This window comes from Ranitomeya variabilis, chromosome 6, assembly GCF_051348905.1.
Source record: "Ranitomeya variabilis isolate aRanVar5 chromosome 6, aRanVar5.hap1, whole genome shotgun sequence".
Classification (NCBI taxonomy): domain Eukaryota; kingdom Metazoa; phylum Chordata; class Amphibia; order Anura; family Dendrobatidae; genus Ranitomeya; species Ranitomeya variabilis.
In genome coordinates this window covers 452,224,238-452,241,317 of record NC_135237.1, presented here as the reverse complement: position 1 = coordinate 452,241,317, position 17,080 = coordinate 452,224,238, and positions in this window count along the sequence as shown.

Sequence of the window (17,080 nt, the reverse complement as noted above, 5' to 3'; positions counted from 1 at the left end):
GTTTTTTTGTTGACCTTGCCGGAATACCAGAGATCCTCTACCACTGGGATCATAACACAGTTCCTTGCCTGCTATCAATGTATTCAGTGCTCTTCAGATTCCTTGTGACTACCTTGCTCCAAGTCTCTCCAAGACAAGCTTAGTTTTTGTTTGTTCATTTTTTGATTATCAGCATTCATCATGTTTCTTGTCCAGCTTGCTAAAATGTGATCTCCTCGCTTGCTGGTTGCTCTAGGGGACTGAGTTTCTCCCCCCTACACCGTTAGTTGGTGTGGGGGTTCTTGAAATCTCAGTGTGGATATTTTGTAAGGGTTTTTTACTGACCGCACAGACCCCTTTCCTATTTTCTGCTATCTAGTATTAGTGGGCCTCATTTGCTGAATCTGCTTTCACCCCTGTGTATGTGCCTTCCTCTTACCTCACCGTTATTATATGTTGGGGGCTTCTATATCTTTGGGGATTATTTCTCTGGAGGCAAGAGAGGTCTTTCTTTCTCTCTAGGGGTAGTTAGTTCCTCAGGCTGGCTCGAGACGTCTAGGATTTTTAGACACGTTCACCGGCTACCTCTAGTGTGTTTGGATAGGTTCAGTTTTGCGGTCAGTCCAGTTTACCACCTCCCTAGAGCTTGTCCTATGTTTGTTACTTAGCTGGAGTAATTTGTGATCCTCAACCACTAAGGATCATAACAGTATAGCAGGCCAAAAAGTGTTTAATGCATCGCAGAAGTGGGATAAAAAGAAGACCTGAGTAAATTTTATTTATTTTTTTTTTTTCCTCCCACTTTTCCTTTGCTGCAGTCTGTTTAGCTTCTTTCATCCCCTTGAACTCTGGGTGGTTTTGAGCTCAGCTGCAGACATGAATATTCAGACTCTGACTTCTAGTGTGGATCATCTTACTGCACGGGTGCAAAGTGTTCAGGATTTTGTTATTCATAGCCCTATGTCAGAACCAAAGTTACCCATTCCTGAGTTGTTTTCTGGAGATAGATCTAGGTTTATGAATTTTAAGAATAATTGTAAGTTATTTCTATCTCTGAGACCTCGTTCCTCTGGTGATTCCGCTCAGCAAGTTAATATTGTTATCTCCTTGTTGCGTGGCGACCCTCAAGATTGGGCCTTCTCTCTGGCGCCAGGAGATCCTGCATTGCTTAATGTAGATGCATTTTTTCTGGCTCTTGGACTGCTTTATGAGGAGCCTAATCTTGAGAATCAGGCAGAAAAAGCGTTGCTGGCTATCTCTCAAGGTCAGGATGAAGCAGAGATGTATTGTCAAAAATTTCAGAAATGGTCGGTGCTTACTCAATAGAATGAGTGTGCCCTGGCTGCAAATTTCAGAGAAGGTCTTTCTGAAGCCATTCAGAATGTTATGGTGGGGTTCCCCACCCCTACAAGTCTGAGTGATTCTATGGCTTTAGCCATTCAGGTTGATTGACGTTTGCGGGAGCGCAAATCTGCTCATCCTTTGGCGGTATTTTCTGAACAGAGACCTGAGTCTATGCAATGTGACCGAACTCTGACCAGAATTGAGTGACAAAGTCATAGACGTCAAAATGGGTTGTGCTTTTACTCTGGTGATTCTACTCATGTTATCTCAGCATGCTCTAAACGCTTAAAGAAAATCGCTAAACCTGTCACCATTGGTACTATACAGCCTAAATTTATTTTGTCTGTTACTTTGATTTGTTCTTTGTCGTCTTACCCGGTTATGGCTTTTGTGGATTCGGGGGCTGCCCTGAATCTGATTGATTTGTCGTTTGCCAGGCGCTGTGGTTTTGTCCTGGAGCCTTTGGAATTTCCTATTCCTCTGAGGGGAATTGATGCTACGCCATTGGCTGAGAATAAGCCTCAGTATTGGACGCAAATGACCATGTGCATGACTCCCGTACATCAGGAGGTGATTCGCTTTCTAGTTTTGCATAATTTGCATGATGTTGTTGTTTTGGGTCTGCCATGGCTGCAGGCTCATAATCCAGTTTTAGATTGGAAAGCTATGTCTGTGTCAAGTTGGGGTTGTCAGGGAATTCATGGGGATACTCCGTTGGTGTCTATTGCTTCTTCCACTCCTTCTGAGGTCCCTGAGTTTTTGTCTGACTACCAGGATGTATTAGATGAGCCCAGGTCCAGTGCCCTGCCCCCTCATAGGGATTGTGACTGTGCTATAAATTTAATTCCTGGTAGTAAATTCCCTAAGGGACAACTTTTTAATTTGTCTATACCAGAGCATGCCGCGATGCGGAGTTATATAAAGGAGTCTTTGGAAAAGGGACATATTCGCCCATCCTCTTCCCCTCTTGGTGCAGGATTTTTTTTTGTGGCCAAGAAGGACGGTTCTTTGAGACCTTGTATAGATTATCGTCTTCTGAATAAAATCACAGTCAAATTTCAGTATCCTCTGCCATTATTGTCTGATTTGTTTGCTCGGATTAAGGGTGCCAGTTGGTTCACCAAGATAGATCTCCGTGGTGCGTATAACCTTGTGCGCATTAAGCAGGGAGATGAATGGAAAACAGCATTTAATATGCCCGAAGGCCATTTTGAGTACTTGGTGATGCCTTTTGGACTCTCTAATGCTCCTTCTGTGTTTCAGTCCTTCATGCATGACATCTTCCGAGAATATCTGGATAAATTTATGATTGTTTATCTGGATGACATTTTGGTCTTTTCTGATGATTGGGAGTCCCATGTGAAGCAGGTCACGATGGTGTTTCAGGTCCTGCGTGCTAATGCTTTATTTGTGAAGAGCTCAAAATGCCTCTTCGGAGTACAGAAGGTCTCCTTTTTGGGTTTTATTTTTTCCCCTTCTACTGTGGAGATGGACCCAGTCAAGGTCCAGGCTATTCATGACTGGACTCAGCCCACGTCTGTTAAGAGTCTTCAGAAGTTCTTGGGTTTTGCTAATTTTTACCGTCGTTTCAACGCTAATTTTTCTAGCGTGGTTAAACCTTTGACGGATTTGACCAAGAAGGGTTCTGATGTGACTAATTGGTCTCCTGCGGCCGTGGAGGCCTTTCGGGAGCTGAAGCACCGGTTTTCTTCAGCTTCAGTCATATGTCAGCCAGATGTCTCTCTCCCCTTCCAGGTCGAGGTTGATGCTTCTGAGATTGGAGCAGGGGCTGTTTTGTCGCAGAGAAGCTCTGATGGCTCTGTGATGAAGCCATGTGCTTTCTTTTCAAGAAAATTTTTGCCTGCCGAGCGGAATTATGATGTTGGTAATCGGGAGTTGTTGGCTATGAAGTGGGCATTTGAGGAGTGGCGACATTGGCTCGAAGGAGCTAAACATCGTGTGGTGGTCTTGACTGATCACAAAAATCTGATTTACCTCGAGTCTGCCAAGCGCCTGAATCCTAGACAGGCTCGTTGGTCGTTGTTTTTCTCCCGTTTCAACTTCGTGGTCTCATACCTGCCTGGTTCGAAGAACGTGAAGGCTGATGCACTTTCTAGGAGTTTTGTGCCTGACTCTCCGGGAGTTTCTGAGCTGGCTGGTATTCTCAGAGAGGGAGTGATTTTGTCTGCCATTTCCCCAGATTTGCGACGAGTGCTGCAGAAATTTCAGGCGGATAGACCTGACCGTTTTCCACCAGAGAGATTGTTTGTCCCGGATAGATGGACCAGCAGAGTTATTTCCGAGGTTCATTCTTCAGTGTTGGCGGGTCATCCTGGGATTTTTGGTACCAGAGATTTGGTGGCTAGGTCCTTCTGGTGGCCTTCCTTGTCGCGGGATGTGCGTTCCTTTGTTCAGTCTTGTGGGATTTGTGCTCGGGCTAAGCCTTGCTGTTCTCGTGCCAGCGGTTTGCTTTTGCCTTTGCCTGTCCCGAAAAGGCCTTGGACGCACATTTCCATGGATTTTATTTCGGATCTTCCAGTATCTCAGAAAATGTCTGTCATCTGGGTGGTGTGTGATCGTTTTTCCAAGATGGTCCATTTGGTGCCCTTGCCTAAGTTGCCTTCCTCCTCCGATTTGGTTCCTCTATTTTTTCAGAATGTGGTTCGCTTGCACGGCATTCCTGAAAATATTGTGTCTGATAGAGGATCCCAGTTTGTGTCCAGGTTTTGGCGGACTTTTTGTGCTAAGATGGGCATTGATTTGTCTTTTTCGTCGGCCTTCCATCCTCAGACTAATGGCCAAACCGAGCAAACTAATCAGACGTTGGAAACTTATTTGAGATGTTTTGTTTCTGCTGATCAGGATGATTGGGTGACTTTTTTGCCATTGGCCGAGTTTGCCCTTAATAATCGGGCTAGTTCTGCTACTTTGGTTTCGCCTTTTTTCTGCAATTCTGGTTTCCATCCTCGTTTTTCCTCGGGTCAGGTTGAGTCTTCCGACTGTCCTGGGGTGGATTCTGTGGTGGATAGGTTGCAGCAGATTTGGAACCATGTGGTGGACAATTTGAGGTTGTCACAGGAGAAGGCTCAGCGCTTTGCCAACCGCCGCCGCGGTGTGGGTCCCCGACTTCGTGTTGGGGATTTGGTGTGGCTTTCTTCTCGGTATGTTCCTATGAAGGTCTCCTCTCATAAATTCAAGCCTCGCTTCATCGGTCTTTATAAGATCCTGGAAACCCTTAACCCGATGTCTTTTCGTTTGGATCTCCCAGCATCGTTTGCCATTCATAATGTGTTCCATAGGTCTTTGTTGCGGAGGTATGTGGTACCTGTGGTTCCTTCTGTTGAGCCTCCTGCTCCGGTGCTGGTCGAGGGCGAATTGGAGTACGTGGTGGAGAAGATTTTGGATTCTCGTACCTCTAGACGGAGGCTTCAGTATTTGGTTAAGTGGAAGGGCTATGGTCAGGAGGATAATTCCTGGGTTGTCGCCTCTGATGTTCATGCGGCCGATTTGGGTCGTGCCTTCCACGCGGCTCATCCTGATCTGATCGCCCTGGGGGTCTTGATGAGGGTTCGGTGACCCCTCCTCAAGGGGGGGGTACTGTTGTGAACTCTATTTTTAGGCTCTCTCTAGTGGTCACAAGCAGTACTGTGTAGTGTTGTCTTTCTGCAGGTTGGCTGCATCAGCTGGTTTGTTATCCTTGGTTGGTTTCCTATTTAGCTCACCTGGATACTCAGTTCCTTGCCTGCTATCAATGTATTCAGTGCTCTTCAGATTCCTTGTGACTACCTTGCTCCCAGTCTCTCCACGACAAGCTTAGTTTTTGTTTGTTCATTTTTTGATTATCAGCATTCATCATGTTTCTTGTCCAGCTTGCTAAAATGTGATCTCCTCGCTTGCTGGTTGCTCTAGGGGACTGAGTTTCTCCCCCCTACACCATTAGTTGGTGCGTGGGTTCTTGAAATCTCAGTGTGGATATTTTGTAAGGGTTTTTTACTGACCGCACAGACCCCTTTCCTATTTTCTGCTATCTAGTATTAGTGGGCCTCATTTGCTGAATCTGCTTTCACCCCTGTGTATGTGCCTTCCTCTTACCTCACCGTTATTATATGTTGGGGGCTTCTATATCTTTGGGGATTATTTCTCTGGAGGCAAGAGAGGTCTTTCTTTCTCTCTAGGGGTAGTTAGTTCCTCAGGCTGGCTCGAGACGTCTAGGATTTTTAGACACATTCACCGGCTACCTCTAGTGTGTTTGGATAGGTTCAGTTTTGCGGTGAGTCCAGTTTACCACCTCCCTAGAGCTTGTCCTATGTTTGTTACTTAGCTGGAGTAATTTGTGATCCTCAACCACTAAGGATCATAACAAACATAAGTGCACACAGGTAAAAGTGCAAACATTTGAATAACAATAAGGCGTATTGACCAGTCCTGGTCTCCGCTACGCCATACAGTTCTGTTTCAGATCTGAAAAGCAAAACAAGGTAAACCAGGCAAACAAGGCCCTACCCATGACGGCAAAGTGGGTAGAACCAGGGTGCACCTTAACAGGTTCCAACTATTTACAGGAACAGTTCTCAGGTAACCATTGTCCATTACCCTATTGTCTCTTTAACGGTAAAGGAAACATCAATTAAACATTATTTACATTACTTTCACGCAGGTGAATGTCTCTTTAATTATTCTTACAGGGCAGGTCCTGGTGTGCACAGCTTCCTGACTGGGGAAGTCCAGATGTCACAACTGGTGACCCAATAGAAAACAGTCCATCAATAGGAGTTTGTGTAGCCTGGGTAGGCACTCCACTTTCAGTGGCTACACGGATAGGGATTTGTGTTATGATCCTGGTGGTAGGATCTCAAACTGACCTGACAAATATATCCTGAGTATATAGGACAAGTTCTGGGGATGTGGAAGCTATACTGACCGCAATCCTGATCCTATCCAAACACACTAAAGGCAGCTGTGGAACGTTACCTGAAAACCTAGACGTCTCGTCACAGCCTGAGAAACTGACTACCCCTAGAGAGAAAGCAAAGACCTCACTTGCCTCAGAGAAATGTACCCCAAAGTTTTAGATAGCCCCCACAAATAATAACGGTGAGTAAAGGGGAAAACACAAACATAGAGATGAAACAGATTTAGCAAATGAGGCCCGCTAATACTAGATAGGCAGAAAATAGATAGGTGTCTGTGCGGTCAGTACAAAAACTATCAAAAGTAAACCACGCAGAGAATACAAGAACCCCCACACCGACTCACGATGTGAGGGGCACACTCTGCACCCCAGAACTAACCAGCAAGCAAAAAATCACATAAAAGCAAGCTGGGCTGAACTCATTATATAATGAGAAACGTTTTCAAGGAAATAATGAGAAACTGAACAAGCAAACTTAGCTTCTCATAGCAGGAGACTGGTCACAAGGAATATTCAGGAGAGCACAGGATCAGGACTGAATACACAGACAGCAGGCGACAAGTAAAGGTCCAGGTGAGCTAAATAGGCCCAGCCTAGCAGGAGATGAAACAGCTGAGCCCAGCCAAGACCAGCCATATCGCTAAAGGCCACCAGAGGGAGCCCAAGAACAAACTCACACAGTACCACTCATGACCACAGGAGGGAGCCCGAGAACGGAATTCACAACAGTACCCCCCCTTGAGGACGGGTCACCGAACCCTCAACAGAGCTCCCAGGCCGATCAGGACGAGCCAAATGAAAGGCACGAACCAAATCGGTCGCATGGACATCGGAGGCGACAACCCAGGAATTATCCTCCTGACCATAACCCTTCCATTTCACTAAGTACTGAAGCCTCCGTCTCAAAATACGAGAATCCAAGATCTTCTCCACCACATATTCCAACTCCCCCTCGACCAAGACCGGAGCAGGAGGATCAACAGAAGGGACCACAGGCACCACATATCTCCGCAACAATGACCTATGGAACACATTATGAATGGCAAACGATGTTGGGAGGTCCAAACGAAAAGACACAGGGTTGAGGATTTCCAAAATCTTATAAGGACCGATGAAACGAGGCTTGAACTTAGGAGAGGAAACCTTCATCGGGACATAACGAGAAGACAACCATACCAAATCCCCCACACGAAGTCGGGGACCCACACAGCGACGGCGGTTAGCAAAGCGCTGAGCCTTCTCTTGGGACAAAGTCAAATTGTCCACCACATGGTTCCAAATCTGCTGCAACCTATCCACCACAGAATCCACCCCAGGACAGTCAGAAGACTCAACCTGACCCGAGGAGAAACGAGGATGAAAACCAGAATTGCAAAAGAAAGGTGAAACCAAAGTAGCAGAACTAGCCCGATTATTGAGGGCGAACACAGCCAATGGCAAAAAGGTCACCCAATCATCCTGGTCAGCAGAAACAAAACATCTCAAATAAGTTTCCAAGGTCTGATTAGTTCGTTCGGTTTGACCATTCGTCTGAGGATGGAAGACTGATGAAAAAGACAATTCAATGCCCATCTTAGCACAAAAGGATCGCCAAAATCTGGACACAAACTGGGATCCTCTGTTGGACACAATGTTCTCTGGAATACCATGTAAACGAACCACATTCTGAAAAAACAATGGCACCAAATCGGAGGAGGAAGGCAACTTAGGCAAGGGTACCAAATGGACCATTTTGGAAAAACGATCACAAACCACCCAGATGACAGACATCTTCTGAGAGACAGGAAGTTCCGAAATAAAATCCATGGAAATATGCGTCCAAGGCCTCTTCGGGACAGGCAAAGGCAAAAGCAATCCACTGGCACGAGGACACGAAGGCTTGGCCCGAGCACAAATCCCACAGGACTGCACAAAGGAACGCACATCCCGCGACAAGGAAGGCCACCAAAAGGATCTCGCCACCAAATCCCTGGTACCAAAAATCCCAGGATGACCCGCCAACACCGAAGAATGAACCTCGGAAATAACTCTACTGGTCCATCTGTCTGGGACAAACAGTCTCTCCGGTGGACAACGGTCAGGTCTATTGGCCTGAAACTCCTGCAACACCCATCGCAGATCAGGAGAGATAGCAGACAAAATCACCCCCTCTTTGAGAACACCAGTCGGTTCAGAAACTTCCGGGGAGTCAGGTACAAAACTCCTAGAAAGGGCATCAGCCTTCACATTTTTCGAACCCGGAAGATATGAAACCACGAAATTGAAACAAGAGAAAAACAGTGACCATCGAGCCTGTCTCGGATTCAACCGTTTGGCAGACTCGAGATAAGTCAAATTCTTGTGATCCGTCAAGACCACCACACGATGCTTGGCTCCCTCAAGCCAATGTCGCCACTCCTCAAATGCCCACTTCATTGCCAACAACTCTCGATTACCAACATCATAATTCCGCTCGGCAGGCGAAAACTTTCTTGAAAAGAAAGCACATGGTCTCATCACAGAGCCATCAGAGCTTCTCTGCGACAAAACAGCCCCTGCTCCAATCTCTGAAGCATCAACCTCGACCTGAAAGGGAAGAGAGACATCGGGCTGGCGCAAGAAAGGAGCCGAAGAAAACCGACGTTTCAACTCCTGAAAGGCCTCCACGGCCGCAGGAGGCCAATTCGTCACATCAGAACCCTTCTTGGTCAAATCCGTCAAAGGCTTCACCACACTAGAAAAACTAGTGATGAAGCGACGGTAAAAATTAGCAAAACCCAAGAACTTCTGAAGACTCTTCACAGATGTAGGTTGAGTCCAGTCATGAATAGCCTGAACCTTGACTGGATCCATCTCGATAGTAGAAGGAGAAAAAATAAAGCCCAAAAAGGAAACCTTCTGGACTCCGAAGAGACATTTAGAGCCCTTCACAAACAAGGCATTGGCACGCAGGACCTGAAATACCATCCTGACCTGCTTCACATGAGACTCCCAATCATCAGAAAAGACCAAAATATCATCCAGGTACACAATCATAAATCTATCCAGGTACTCTCGGAAGATATCGTGCATGAAGGACTGAAACACAGAGGGGGCATTAGAAAGCCCAAAAGGCATCACCAAGTACTCAAAATGGCCTTCGGGCTTATTAAATGCTGTTTTCCATTCATCGCCCTGCTTTATGCGCACAAGATTATACGCTCCACGAAGATCTATCTTGGTGAACCAACTGGCCCCCCTAATCCGGGCAAACAAATCGGACAACAGTGGCAAAGGATACTGAAATTTGACCGTGATGTTATTTAGAAGGCGATAATCTATACAGGGTCTCAGAGAACCATCCTTCTTGGCCACAAAAAAGAACCCCGCACCCAAAGGGGATGAGGACGGGCGAATATGTCCCTTCTCCAAGGACTCCTTTATATAACTCCGCATAGCGGTATGTTCTGGTACAGACAAATTAAAAAGTCGTCCCTTAGGGAACTTACTACCAGGAATCAGACTTATGGCACAATCACAATCCCTATGAGGAGGTAGGGCACTGGATTTGGGCTCATCAAATACATCCTGGTAGTCCGACAAAAATTCAGGGACTTCAGAAGGAGTAGAAGAAGCAATTGACACCAAAGGAGCATCGCCATGAATCCCCTGGCACCCCCAACTTGACACAGACATTGCTTTCCAATCCAGGACTGGATTATAAGCCTGCAGCCATGGCAGACCCAACACGACAACATCATGCAAATTATGTAGCACCAGAAAGCGAATTACCTCCTGATGTACAGGAGCCATGCACATGGTCAATTGAGTCCAGTACTGAGGTTTATTCTTGGCCAATGGTGTAGCATCAATTCCCTTTAGCGGAATAGGGAATTGTAAAGGCTCCAAGATAAAACCACAGCGCCTGGCAAATGACAAATTCCATCAAATTCAGGGCAGCGCCTGAATCCACAAAAGCCATAACTGGGTAGGATGACAGAGAGCAAATCAAAGTAACAGACAAAATGAATTTAGGTTGTACAGTACCAATGGTGACAAACTTGGCAACCCTTTTTGTGCGCTTAGAGCATGCTGAGATAACATGAGCAGAACCACCACAGTAAAAGCACAACCCATTCTGACGTCTGTGGTTTTGCCGTTCAACTCTGGTCAGAATCCTGTCACATTGCATAGGCTCAGGTTTCTGCTCAGAAAATACCGCCAGAGGGTGCACAGGTTTGCGCTCCCGCAAACGCCGATCAATCTGAATGGCCAAAGACATTGACTCATTCAGACCCGCCGGTGTGGGGAACCCCACCATAACATCTTTAAGGGCTTCAGAAAGACCCTTTCTGAAAATCGCCGCCAGGGCGCACTCATTCCACTGAGTGAGCACTGACCACTTCCTAAACTTCTGACAATAAACCTCTGCTTCATCCCGACCCTGAGAGAGAGCCAGCAAAACCTTCTCTGCTTGGTCTACCAGATTTGGTTCCTCATAAAGCACTCCAAGCGCCAGAAAAAACGCATCAACATTTAGCAGTGCCGGATCTCCTGGCGCCAAAGAGAATGCCCAATCTTGAGGGTCACCCCGCAACAAAGAAATAACAATTTTGACTTGCTGAACAGAGTCGCCAGATGAGCGAGGTCTCAGAGAAAGAAATAACTTACAATTATTCTTAAAGTTCAAAAACCTAGATCTATCTCCGGAAAACAGCTCAGGAATAGGTATTTTAGGCTCTGACATAGGACTGCGGACTACATAATCCTGAATGCCCTGTACCCTTGCAGTGAGATGATCCACACTAGAAGACAGACTCTGAATGTCCATATTAGTAGCTGCATACAGAACCACCCAGAGATTAAGGGGAGGAGAGAGGCAAAACACATTGCAGAGGAAAAAAAAAAAAATGACCTTAAGATTTCTCTTCTCCCTCTTTAGCTGCATTAACACTTTCGGGCCTGCTGTACTGTTATGATCCTGGTGGTAGGATCTCAAACTGACCTGACAAATATACCCTGAGTATATAGGACAAGTTCTGGGGATGTGGAAGCTATACTGACCGCAATCCTGATCCTATCCAAACACACTAAAAGCAGCTGTGGAACGTTACCTGAAAACCTAGACGTCTCGTCACAGCCTGAGAAACTGACTACCCCTAGAGAGAAAGCAAAGACCTCACTTGCCTCAGAGAAATGTACCCCAAAGTTTTAGATAGCCCCCACAAATAATAACGGTGAGTCAAGGGGAAAACACAAACATAGAGGTGAAACAGATTTAGCAAATGAGGCCCGCTAATACTAGATAGGCAGAAAATAGATAGGTGTCTGTGTGGTCAGTTCAAAAACTATCAAAAGTAAACCACGCAGAGAATACAAGAACCCCCACACCGACTCACGATGTGAGGGGCGCACTCTGCACCCCAGAACTAACCAGCAAGCAAAAAATCACATAAAAGCAAGCTGGGCTGAACTCATTATATAATGAGAAACATTTTCAAGGAAATAATGAGAAACTGAACAAGCAAACTTAGCTTCTCATAGCAGGAAACTGGTCACAAGGAATATTCAGGAGAGCACAGGATCAGGACTGAATACACCGACAGCAGGCGACAAGTAAAGGTCCAGGTGAGCTAAATAGGCCCAGCCTAGCAGGAGATGAAACTACTGAGCCCAGCCAAGACAAGCCATATCGCTAAAGGCCACCAGAGGGAGCCCAAGAACAAACTCACACAGTACCACTCATGACCACAGGAGGGAGCCCGAGAACGGAATTCACAACAGATTTGCTGTCCTGAGCACCTTTTTACACGTAGGGCATAACATCCTGATCTTAATGGTCCTCTGCAGGTTTAGCTTTGCGGGACCTGGTTTATGCTAGTATTTCCACATGGCTAGCTGCTGTATGGACCTCTACTGGGAATCCCATAAGGTCAGTTTTTGGGTGCTTCAAGCGTATGGCTTCTTTTGGTCTGTATGCCTTCAGGGGCAATGATTCTGGTGTCATTGGGTCAGTTAAATCATGTCTTATGTCTATCATGCGGTCCCATGTGGTTCCCACCGTTACTGTAACGGTGACTATATGGCCAGGCGTTAAGGTTGGCGGGGGTGCTAGAGGTTCCACTAGGGTGTCTTCAGCTACCGGGGCAGTTTATGTACCTGTCTCGCCAGTGCCGGTGTCCTTTTCCTCCTCCGCTGGGGTCAGGATCACTTGTTACGGTGCCTGGTCAGCGGGCTGCAGGGCCTTGTGCTGCGGCGTTGTCATCTCCGTTTGCAGCATCTCGCTTTCCGGTAGTGCCTTACTTTCTGACTCCATCGGGGTTACGTGTGCAGGCTCCGGATTTTTCATCGGTGCCAACTCCTACAGCAGTGTCTCTCCCTCCGGCTCTGCTGGGGTTGTGAGCACTGGTGGTACGGTCTGAAGCTGCACGGTCTTCATCCTCCAGATCAGGGACTCCTTCCATGCGGTCACCGCTGTCATCTGGGTCTAAGGTAGTCGTCAGGCCAGCTCCTCTATCTCTGCGCCGAGGAGCTCCGGATCCATGGTGGTCATCAGGTTTGTGGTTTCTTGCGGCTGCTAACTGGGGACACCCTCTCTGGTGTCGGCAGGTCCCAGCGGCTCTCCACTGCTGTCCGCCAATGTAGTTACTGGGTAGATTGCAGCCATGCTGCGGCCATGCTTTCCCGCATCTTCCTCCTTCCTTCCTCCATTTCATGGGCGGCCTCTGCTACACTTTCCCGCTGGCCATCTCCGGGGGCGGATCCGTCCTGGTGATGGACTTGTTTTTCTGGCATTAAAGTCTCTGTAGTGGGTGGGTCCAGCTTTCGTGCTGGTTCTTGAACTCCACCCATGGCAACACATCTTCTTCCTCCTTTATCCACCTTGTGGTGCAGCAATGGCGGCCATTACACAAATCAATTTAACAAAGTCCATTATAATCCATGGCGCACAGGACCCATTCCAATGGGTCGGTCCATCCTGTTCATGACGCCAAGTTGAGTCGCCTGCCTGGGCCGTGGGGTACTCGGCACCGGGTCCGGTCTCTCTTAAAGAGGATGTCACGATGGCTGTGACCCAGTCCGTGGCCCTGGGCGCCCAATTAAAGGGGAAGGTCTTTTTAAGGGGTATTGTGATACAGTCTGTCGTGACGCCACCTGTGGTGTTCGGTCAATAGGGGGACCGACAATGCTTTAAAGGGGTCCTCTGGGGGATGTTGTTTCAGCAATGATGGTGACGCTTCCCACAGGTGAAGCGGGGTCCCCAGGGCTCCTAAGGTGTGTGGCAAAGATGGTGTATGCCGACGAATAAGTGGAGGACAGAAGTTGTAAAGTCCTGGTTTACTGTTGTTAGCAGGCCACAGTCCAGGGTATCAGGCACAGGTGGTGATATGGTCCGGCCGGCTTGTTGGCGAAGGCGATTCCTCTCCCAGGTGAGGTCCGTAAGCCTTTCCTACTTGCGCTAAGATGGCGAGGTCCCTGCTGCTTGTAGCTTGCTGGCAAGGAATCCTCTTTTTTCCTGTCCTGGAACAGGTACCTGCATGACGGGCAGCTTGAGATGTTTTACCGGGACTCTATCATGCCCCGGGCTCTTCAGGTGCTGTGGCATCTCAGGTGTGGTGTGGGCCAATTACATACAGTTCTTGGCCCTCCGGTTCTGCTTTGTGTCTTGGAGTCCCACAAAAGCCTCGGGTTCCCGGTACTGTGCTGTGCTCTGGCTCTGAGGGTGTCCGATCGCATTTCCCCTCTGAGCCCTTTTCCACTCCTGTGCTCCTTTCCTCTGTAGCTCCACCACATACAATCCTTCAGGTTATCTCTCTTTCCAGAGGCTGCAGCTCCCTCGTGGCTGCTAAGCCTCTCTGTTAGTGTTGAGCGATACCTTCCGATATCGGAAAGTATCGGTATCGGAAAGTATCGGCCGATACCGTCAAAATATCGGATCCAATCCGATACCGATACCCGATCCCAATGCAAGTCAATGGGACGAAAATATCGGAATTAAAATAAACCCTTTATAAACTTGTAGGTTCATTCTACATGAAGGAAAACAACTAAGAATAATGTAGGATGTATTGGGGGACGTGGCGGAGATATTAAAGGCACAGAGGTTTAGCCCAATGTAATAGAATAGCAGGATTTTTTTTTTTTTTATGACGTTCGGCGTTAGAAAGAATTTGACTATGTTAATTTTTTTTTTTTTATGTCAGATATTGATGTTTCACTACTTCCACGCCCTTCACCTTCTTTTTTACTTCTCCCACGCTTTCTTCTTCATTATCCTCATCATCAGCTTCTTTGACATCAACTTCTTCACCTTATTCATCTTCTTCTTCATCTTCTACCTATTATTTTTTGGGTTACATTGTTCATATTCTTTTTATTTTACTATTATCTTCATCATATTCTACTTCTTCATCATATTCTTATTTGTGACAGGCATTCCCGTAGTTGTTATCTATAAAAGTTTGAAGATTACACCTTCCGTTCTGCCTGTCACAAAACAGTTACATTTGTCCGCGTTCAGTTTGGCCTGCAGCATCAGGCTTTATCCAGGGGCACCACGAGGAGGAACGGACTCACCCCCATACACTGCTTAGTCTTCTTCTGCTTATAATTTAGATAATATTTTTTGCTCTGATATTTAGTGTTATGCTTAATGTTCTTCTGCTATTTGTTCTGCAGCCTCTTGTTCTTCTGCTTCTCGGTCTTCCAGGTCGTCGTCGTCTCCAGGGTCGTCGTCTCCGGGGTCGTCGTCTCCGGGGTCGTCGTCATCGGGGTGGTCTTCAGGGTCGTCGTCTCCGGGGTCGTCATCATCGGGGTGGTCTTCAGGGTCATCGTCTCCAGGGTCGTCGTCATCACAGTGGTTGTCATCTCTGGTGTCGTTGTCATCTTAGGGGTGGTCTTCCGGGTCATCGTGTTTAGTCTCTTGAACTTGGAAATGTAGCAGAAGGTACAAGAAGGCTGAGAAAATGCCGAGAACCAGCTGATGGAACTGGAACTCGGATGGCTACCCAAAGGTCCAAGAGCCAATGGAACTACCGAGGACCAGCTGACGTTACTGGAACCCGGTTACTAAGCAGGAGGTACCCATGCCTGAAAGCACTACCAAGGACCACCTGACGTTGGTGGAACTCGGATACCCAGAGGGAGGCACCTAAGCCAAAGGCTCTGCCCGGAACCAGCTGACGGTACTGGAACCAGGATGGGGAGCAGAAGGTACAAGAGCAAGTGTCTGCGTGGCTTTTGCAGGACACGATGCCGGCTGCACAGCAGGGGAACAGCTGGCGGTGCTGAACCCCACTGACACATTGGCTGGTGTTTTTCTCTGTGCAGCTAGCAGTACCGAGCCCCAACTGGCGGTGTTAGAGCCCGGGGTCAGCAGGAGGAGGAGATGGAGCAGAGTGTAGGCCGAAGCCTGCACTGGCGGCAGCTTTTGGGTCTGTTGTGCCTGCGTGGCAGTTGCAGGACACGTTGCCGGCTGCACAGCAGGGGAACAGCTGGCGGTGCTGAACCCCACTGACACATTGGCGAGGTGTTTTTCTCTGTGCAGCTAGCAGTACCGGGCCCCAACTGGCGGTGTTGGAGCCCGGGCTCTGCAGGGGGAGCAGAGTGTAGGCCGAAGCCTAATTGAACCAATTTCAAAGGTAACCTTTAACCCCCCCTCAGGGGTTACAAAGTAGAAGAGCCACAGCTTATGCAGCAGTAGTGCTGCACAAGTCAAAGGTTGCTCTTTTAATTTCGCTCCTTGCACACGCTGAATGAAACACGTCTAACATTTAGCCCTTTATACAGTCAAACTGTGTTGGAGGCGCGAGTTCCCTTTGTAATGAGACGCAGCACAGATGTCAAGAATCCCACCTTGGTGCTGGGTGCAGCCTCCTGAGCGTTGTTATTTGCTGTACAGGAGTCTGCGCTGTCGTGTTGTCCCCTGGCCTAGCGCTGTTAGCGCTGCCCATCTTCTGACATCATTAAATGTCGGCCGGTGCGGTTCACGATGACCATGAATCCCAGCCCCGCAGTGTCTTAACATTGTTAAAACACTGCGGGGCTGGGATTCAGGGCCTGGCGCAGCACATATGTTCGCCTCTCACACTCGGGTCCTTACACCCGCTTCAGACTGTGCGGCGTCATCTGATCCCTTATCGCATGCCACGGCCATGAAGCCGCACAGTCCGAAGAAGGCGGAAGGAGAGGAGGGACAGGCGAACTGATGCACTGATCATGCCCATCAATCACACCCTCGCAGTCCCAATAAATAAGACACCGAGGGGCGTTGTGTGGGTCAGGGCGGCCGCAGAGGCGCAGCCAGCCAAACAATGATGCCAGAAGACGGGCAGCGCTACCAAGGGGGTTGCAGCGTGTCATTACAAAGGAAAGTCACACCACCGGGACGGTTAAATGGTCACACAGAGGACACATTTCAGACGTGTTTTCAGTTCCACATGTGCGAGGAGAATACGTTTATGAGCCACCTTGCACACATGCAGCATTACCGCTGTACAAGGTGGCTGGATAACGTAAAAACGCCTGGGGGAGGGGGGACAGGTTCCCTTCAATTTCAGTTCTGGTGTCTGCGTGGCTTTTGCAGGACACGATGCCGGCTGCACAGCAGGGGAACAGCTGGCGGTGCTGAACCCCACTGACACATTGGCTGGTGTTTTTCTCTGTGCAGCTAGCAGTACCGGGCCCCAACTGGCGGTGTTAGAGCCCGGGGTCAGCAGGAGGAGGAGATGGAGCAGAGTGTAGGCCGAAGCCTGCACTGGCGGCAGCTTTTGGGTCTGTTGTGCCTGCGTGGCAGTTGCAGGACACGTTGCCGGCTGCACAGCAGGGGAACAGCTGGCGGTGCTGAACCCCACTGACACATTGGCAAGGTGTTTTTCTCTGTGCAGC